Source organism: Octodon degus, unplaced genomic scaffold (genome assembly GCF_000260255.1).
Source record: "Octodon degus isolate 3935 unplaced genomic scaffold, OctDeg1.0 scaffold00140, whole genome shotgun sequence".
Taxonomy (NCBI): domain Eukaryota; kingdom Metazoa; phylum Chordata; class Mammalia; order Rodentia; family Octodontidae; genus Octodon; species Octodon degus.
The window spans coordinates 5162756-5163399 of record NW_004524716.1 but is presented as its reverse complement, the minus strand read 5'-3'; positions in this window follow the sequence as shown (position 1 = coordinate 5163399).

The window sequence follows — 644 nt, the reverse complement described above, 5'->3', positions numbered from 1 at the left end:
CTTTCCTTGTCTTTCTTTTTAGTGCTGGAGGCTTACCCCAGAGCCTTTGCACTGAGCTCCATCTATTTTTATTTTTTGGCAGAACCAGGGATTGAACTCAGGTCCTTGCGCTTGCCAGGGAAGCGCTTATTCTACTGAGCGATCTCCCCAGACCCTTCTAGTACTTTTTATTTTACTTTATTTTTTATTTCCAAAGTTTTGCTAAAATACTAAGTTGCCCACAGTAAGTTTGCACTTCAGATTCTCTTGCCTCTGCCTCCCCAAGTGCTGGTATTACAGGTGTGCACTACCATGCCTGATGTCCTGGAGAATTACATCCTGTTGTTCAGTTGTTTGTAGATGAGATCATGGAACCACCACCAACAATCTACCTTTGGGTATAAATACACACACAGATATAAAAAATTGTATAATATATTGTAAAATAAATATATTATCTAAAATAATTAATATGTACATACATAAAATATAAATGTAAATATATATAATATATTTAACTTTAAAATTTAAAAATATATGATTTTTTGTGTGTGTGTGGGACTGGGGGTTGGAGTCAGGACCCTACACTTGCCAAGCAATGAAATAAATATGTTTTATAAAATATATAGTATATGGGGCCGGGGAGATGGCTCAGTGGAATAAGC